This window comes from Frieseomelitta varia, unplaced genomic scaffold (genome assembly GCF_011392965.1).
Source record: "Frieseomelitta varia isolate USP_RPSP 00005682 unplaced genomic scaffold, Fvar_1.2 scaffold_239, whole genome shotgun sequence".
Taxonomy (NCBI): Eukaryota; Metazoa; Arthropoda; class Insecta; order Hymenoptera; family Apidae; genus Frieseomelitta; species Frieseomelitta varia.
Window position 1 is genome coordinate 106,962 of NW_025109967.1, and position 6,481 is coordinate 113,442.

A 6,481-nucleotide genomic window follows, 5' to 3' on the forward strand; every position below is an offset into this window, starting at 1 on the left:
ACGAAGAATGTTACTTAGAGAATGACAACAAACGTTATCCCGCAATTTGGATAACTGACGCACTTAACCGCGCGATTATCTGCCATTATCTCGACTCGTTAGCGCGACACTGCCAACTCAAAGAATTTCGTTCGTTCAAGTAACAATTAGATTTATTATAAAAGTGACGAGCGTTTGGCATCACTTTAACCGGTTCACAATTTTCTACTTATCTCGAAGTTTTTCATTTCGAATCTAGCAAGAATCCAAGTCAATTGCCCAGAGTACGTGACCTATTATACCTATATATATATAATTGGGTTCAGATTAACGGACCCTATTCAGAGAAGCAAGGAGATTTCGTAGAAAAATCGGCCTCTGATCGATCGGTGAAGGACGAACGGAAGCCGCTTGTCTAGGAGGTGGCGTTTCGCACCGCGCCGAGAAGAAAGGAGAACGAAACTCGCTCGCGGTGAAACGACGTGTGAGGTCTCTCCCACATCCACGTGTGCCCACCGAAACCGACGCTTTGTTTCGGATTAAAGACCCGCCTAAATCCGTATTGCGTTACGCCGTCCAAGCACGTATAATCACTCTGTAACGTAAAACCAAATTAACGCGGATTCTATCCATTCCGCTTGCCTGTCACACGGTTATCGTCGTTGGATTTCTTTATTCAACCGTCTCTTTATCGTCTGACCCACGTCTCTCTTCCCTTAATGTTTCGTCATTTCCGTTGCACCGTATGTAGTTACAGATTACAGGCAAGCATTACATTTATATCATTGTATCAACGAAATTCACCTTCACCATGGTATTATCTTCTTCTTTTTTTTTTTTTCCATTTACCAATTAGTTTACCGGTGACGATAATTCAATTGTCAATTTATCCTCCCTCATTTGCTATCGCGCCTTCTCATTTCGAAACGATCTATCTGATCGATCGATCAACGATTTGGAACGATTCGTTCTAAAATGTTTTTTTTTTTTTTTTTTCGTTGCTATCCCCTTACGTTAGAAATTTAGGAATAAATCGAGCGAGCGTTTCTAACGGCGCTATTGCTTCCTTCACTTGGCATTACTGCTTTATCTAATGTACCCGTCTACAGATACTGACACTAATACCAGCAGTTATTGATATTATCTTTTGAAATATCACGCATGCACAGATGCATCAACGTTTAATCACATGTAATTTCACGATTTGTATAATTAAATTTACACGCGGAGGGACAAACACTTCAGAAGAATTCCGATTTAATTGATAATGAAAACGATAGGAAGATAGGCAGATAACATTGATGAAGTAATGAGCAAACAGTCTGGCTGAAATTCAACTGCAATGTAGTATTTTAGTAGAATTTATTGTGTAATCTAATGTCACCATTTTACTATCTCAGAGTTGAAGTAATTCTATGTCAATGAACTACTTCAATGATTAATAATAATAATAACAGACAAAAAATACATTATACCCATTTTTATGCAAAAGTATACTTTCCCTAATACTTTAATATTCGAAATGTTCAAAGAGTCTACCATTCGTTAAACATTCCAGATCATTATCAGAGAAACATCAATCATTGATTATGATATCGGAAAAAAGAATCTGGTTGTATTCTAATTACATCTAAAAATAATCAGTTTTATTCCACTCTGTGATAATTAACGACATGTCACTAATTAACAGAGCCCAGAGAATTTCATCAGTTGAATTTGTACTACGTACAACCACGGATAGCAATACTGGAACATAGATCATATTCCCTTTTAAAATCCTGCATTCTTAAAGTCTAAAGGAACCTGCCTAATGTTTTGATTAATTCTTTAATTCTGCGAAAGTGTAACACAGAAACGCGTGTGTACGAAGAAACTGTTGTCTTACCAGCGAAATTCTTGACACAATGTCACGCGAGAGTAACGTTCTTATTAACGAGCCATTTCACGATTCATTTGTCGTAATTGCCGGGGAAGCGCGTTGCGTTTGTTGCGCGAACAGCGGCCCGATTTGACGGCTCGGCATGATTTACGCGCCGGAGATAGAGAGTCTTCGATTAAAGCGCGCCTCCTATCCCGAGGGCGTATTCAGCCGTTTATAATGCAATTACGTTTCGTTTCTGTCCTGACCTTTCCCCCGCGGCCTTCTGTGACCAACATTTCCTTTATCGTGTCATTTGGAACGGGCAACTTTATTGCTTTGCCACGAATCAATGCGTATTTCAACTTTTCACGCCCCGGCGTACTACGTATGTATGTACGTCGCAACGAACGTTATTAGAACTACCGCATTGTTAATGACCAATCAATGAATTCAATGAAACATGTTGAAGCGATGAATTACGGAAGAATTATCAAGGGAGGAATAAATTAATCTCGGACGAAAGGTTCTTATCTTCCAAGATTAGAAGAATTGAAAGGCGATATCATGCACGTTCTTTCGTATCTTGCTAGGAGAAAATTTTCCAACAATATAAGCAAATATTGGTTCGGAAAATGATGACGCAACAGGACTAAAAATCGAGCGGTTACAGTTACGTAACAGTCTTACTATTCTGCATCTTAAAAATTCTGACTTAGAATCCTCTATAAAATCCTATCTCGATAATAAAAATAATTGGTATACACGTTACGGAAACAATGTGAGCCAGGAATATATTTTAAAAAATTTCGTATGTGACAAATTATGTTAGATATAATCTAAGAAGGCACAAAAATTATAATATACAAGAATGATTTTAATTATAATTTCATATATATTTTTTCAGTTTATACGAGAAAGGAGTCAATTTACGGAATCATTGACATCCAATGCTTTTTTCGTCTCATGTTTTGGTGGGTCATCTGACTCCCATACTATTTTCGTGTCATATCCTACCATATCGATTTAACCAGACTTTACACCGCAGCGCCACTAGTGATAGGAATTAAAATCAGGAAATAATGAATTACATCTGCATCGAAAATTATTTATTGAATTAAACGCGAATACTTTCTTATTTGCACAACTATTCTAAGAGTGTTCAACGAATCGGTGAATTCGTCAAACGCAAATAGAGCTCTTTCTAATACACACATAAACACATAATATAAAATGGAATAATTTTGGACATCAATCTCGTGTTTTAGAATGGAGATACTATTTCACAACACCGTAACGGATTTCATTTTACCTAATTATTTTATTTTACAGTTTTTTAATTCACCGTTGCTTAAACATAGAGTGCGCTAAAAAACCAGTCATTTTTTCCTGGTCCTTCAGACTCGGACGCACGAAGTTCCATTTCATGTTTGGTTTGTGCTATCTTTAGTCAATGATTGAATTTATCAATATCGATTAAAAGAAAACTGCAATCCTTTACAACTAACTATCAAAAAGTTTTGTTATCTATTGGCATTTCAGGAACCTCTAAATCAATTGTTGATAATATAGATTTCTCGAGATAAAAAATTTATGATCGGTAACAAATGTATTACCACCAGAGAATAACACAGATGATGCAGGTTTCTCTTGGTCCACAATTTAAGAAAAGTAAAAGAAAAAAATAATACAATTCTGGTAATATTCTTAAATTTAATCCTAATATTTCATAATTTGCAACGCTAAAGTAAATAGATCAATGCTTTATCGCAACATTAATTCAAGCGAATATTATTATCTTTGTGCGGTTATAATTCAATTTAAAATTCGTTAAAAGATGTTACTACTCACAAGTATGATAAATATCCACACACACGATCACTATTCTTGTCAAAAATTTTATGCAATATAATCAGTCACGAAAGAAAAATGAAAATGCTTGTGACTCACCATTAGATCCGAAGAACATTGTCATCGAGAAAGAATCATTGAATACCAAGGTGAAAATAAAACTGTAAAAATTCAAGAAAATATGAAATTAAAATTCTGATCTTTTCTTAATTAAATAAAATTAATTAAAATATAATACTCAAAGATAAAATAAATGATGCATTTACCATTCTTGATTCCTGGAGAGACAGCATCCTCTTGCGAAAATCATTGACTCTAATACCGATAACGAATATTCAGAGATAAAAATAAAAATAAAAAACTAGTAACGTGCCCGTTTAAAATACTATCGACGAACAAACACTGACTCTAATTTCGCGCAAAAATTCTAACTGAATTTACAATAATTGTTAAGAGCTGCTGTGCTCTGAAAGAATATAATTTCTATTACGTAGTAAACACTGACTTTACCGACCGCATTGCACGCGATTACAAATATTCTCTGAAAGTAAAAGTGTATTAGTCAGGGAATTTACAAGTTTATAAATGTACAAAAATAATTTCAAGAAATCAAATTTTCTTAGAAAAGCATGCTTATGGATAGACTGATAACAATACGTAGAAGCTACGATTAACCTTGGCCTTGACTCGAAATGCGACTAAACTCTCGCACTACCCTTTAAAAACAATGAAAGTTGACAAAAGTATAATGGCGATTTTATTACAGAGTGCACGTTTGGAATAGAATAAAATATACAAGTTATCTTGACTTCTCGCTTAAATACAAAACAATTTGATAAATATATATTATTCGAACAGAGAAAATGTGATTTCTTTCATTGTATTTAATTTCGTTTCAATACTTCTGACAAGGTACGAATGGAATGATAAATCAAATGATCCTAACATACCTAATACAGTTGGTCAGTCATCGAGATGTTCTTTCAATGTGATTTCAACATTCAATCTGTACGAATGAGAAGCAAAAACTTGAGGTTAAAAATCAATAATATCAAAATAATTGCCAATAGTGCAATAAATAAGCCTCAGAAACTGTTAATGTATGATGCTCGTAAATCGAACAATTACGTAGTTAACCAAAGAGAACAGAACAAACGGAGTTAAAATTATTGAATATTGCTGTGACAGTATTTAAAAATGTATTAAATAACAATATATTAATTCAACGAACCTAATAGTAGTCTGTAGGATGTGGTAGAATGATGATACAAATGCTACGCACGAACGAAATTTACACCTGTCAAACAAATCGACACGTCCTGACGCCACGCTTCCCGACACCGGAATGATGGCATCTCCCGCCAAATTCTCTTCTAGACGCTTTGCTATTGGCTGATGCTACGCGCTAACCCTTACGCGTAAAGCGGCGCGCAAAATTAAAATACTTTGCGTGCAATATTCAAAACACAATCAATAAACGTTGACAGTTTCAGGCGAAATAATTACAAAGAATTTGCGAATTGTTGCTTTTTCATCAATAAAGATACATATATGTACAAAGATGAACATACACGGTAATTTTTAAATGAATATATACCATACACAAAAATATAACTATGGAATTATAAATTATTATTGCTAACTATAAAGTTGATTTTCCTGATACAACTATTCCTATTTTATGATTTTTACATTTTTTACCATTCCCACATGAAACAATATCAATAAATAAAATAAAAATTAAATTATTAGTATTATTTTCTTATTTTAATGGAGTATTACACGAATAGATGGCAGGACTTCATTCGGTCATAGTTTTATCGTCGATTGATTCTATCATTACAGAGATTTCTTTTATCGACATCATGAGTATTCAGTAGTTCATCCAATTTTCTCAAAGATAGCAGACTACATAATTCTACATTATTAAAAATGTGGAAATAATGTTAATTAAAATGCAACAATAGATATTACAAATTACGGCCAATTGAATCTTTCGCACGTATAATTCATAATTAACAGATAATTAAATGTATAACGGTGATTTTTATAAATAAAATGAATCATATATTTATTGCAGTATGTACAATTTATATTATTTTAATTTTTTATTCCATTGTTCTGAAAATATTTAGCAATTAAGTATCTTAGAATATACATTTATAAGTTAAACATCTTACAATGAAATTTTGAACTTATAGATTGTAATAATATAAATTTGCTTTTTAAATTTTACAATCTCATACGTTGCATATTGCTTCCAAACCAAGGGGTACATTTTACAATTATTATATTTTTTAAATAAAAAAAGAAAAAGTTTTTGCCAGGTGTGGGGTTCGAACCCACGCTCCCAATTGGGAACCAGAACTTAAGTCTGGCGCCTTAGACCGCTCGGCCAACCTGGCTTGTTGAACACATGTTTCTTCATAATATTATTTATCGTACAAATAATTAATAAGTATTATTTTCCATTTACTTTTGTAAAATATGACAGTAAATATGTTCTAGGAAAGTTTAAATATTATCTACATACAATACGTTGGAAATTATAGCTGCTTCCCATGTATAATTGAACATGATACTGCACATCAAATTAGTTTACTTGCAGTATTTTTATATATTACAGGTAACGATAAAATAACATCTTTGAATGCACTGAAAATGATATCTTTCATGCATTAAGAATTAATAATTTTCCCAACAATCGCAGCGTAATAAATTACACGTGGCAAATAAATTTGCAACAGATACAACTTAATAAATGTTAAATTTATCGAATTTATACAAAGGTAG

The 6,481-nt window shown here is 33.1% G+C and overlaps 1 non-coding gene across 1 annotated transcript; it reads right to left on the minus strand.

Annotated features, from left to right (window-relative positions):
- Positions 1-6,009: 6,009 nt before the first annotated feature.
- On the minus strand, positions 6,010-6,093 carry Trnal-uaa. Its single transcript has one exon. It is a non-coding gene; the product is annotated as a tRNA-Leu (tRNA).
- Between the last annotated feature and the right edge of the window lie 388 nt (positions 6,094-6,481).